Here is a 574-nt window from a genome sequence, read left to right as displayed (position 1 = left end):
GGAAGGAGAAATGTAAGCCCCCTCCACATCCATGATTGAAAGCCCTCTGTAAGAGTAGCATGAGAGGTTAGTCTGGGCTCTGACTTCAGGCCAAACATGTAACATCTGCAGCGTGAAACGTTGACATCATCCAGGTCAACATTTCTCCCATGATTCAAATCGGTCAGAATGCTTACCCACTGTCAGGTCCAGCTGGTTTCTTTCCCCCAGAGCCCGTAACCGATACAAGCAGCCGCTCTGATAATAATACTGAAGAAACTGCACACAACCTGCCAGAGAAACATTAAACAATATAACAAACAAAAGACACAAACCACACTGAGCAGCTAGTAGATTATACTCACTCTGATAGATGGAGAAAGCCAGGAACTGACTTCTGAACATCTGATACATTTGACCTTCTGGCCTTAAAAGACAGAAACAGAGGGTGGTGATAAAACACAAGCTGGTGATGGGAAAAATTATTCAATTACATGATATGTGGCCTGAAACACTTACCATGTCAACATAACACCTGATAAAAAGGTTGAGACGTAGTGATGTGACACCCACCAGCCTTTAATTCTAGAACGAA

At 43.2% G+C, this 574-nt stretch overlaps 1 long non-coding RNA gene across 1 annotated transcript; it reads right to left on the bottom strand.

Annotated features, from left to right (window-relative positions):
* Positions 1-574, bottom strand: LOC107577247 (uncharacterized). Its single transcript, XR_001608181.1, has 4 exons — positions 499-574; positions 345-406; positions 177-269; positions 1-46 (listed from the first exon to the last, which is right to left on the bottom strand). It is a non-coding gene; the product is annotated as an uncharacterized lncRNA (long non-coding RNA).

The sequence above is a fragment of the Sinocyclocheilus grahami genome, unplaced genomic scaffold, assembly GCF_001515645.1.
Source record: "Sinocyclocheilus grahami isolate Dianchi unplaced genomic scaffold, SAMN03320097.WGS_v1.1 scaffold5538.1, whole genome shotgun sequence".
Lineage (NCBI taxonomy): Eukaryota > Metazoa > Chordata > Actinopteri > Cypriniformes > Cyprinidae > Sinocyclocheilus > Sinocyclocheilus grahami.
Note: the sequence above shows the minus strand (reverse complement) of the source record. Positions and strands in the feature narration are given on the sequence as shown.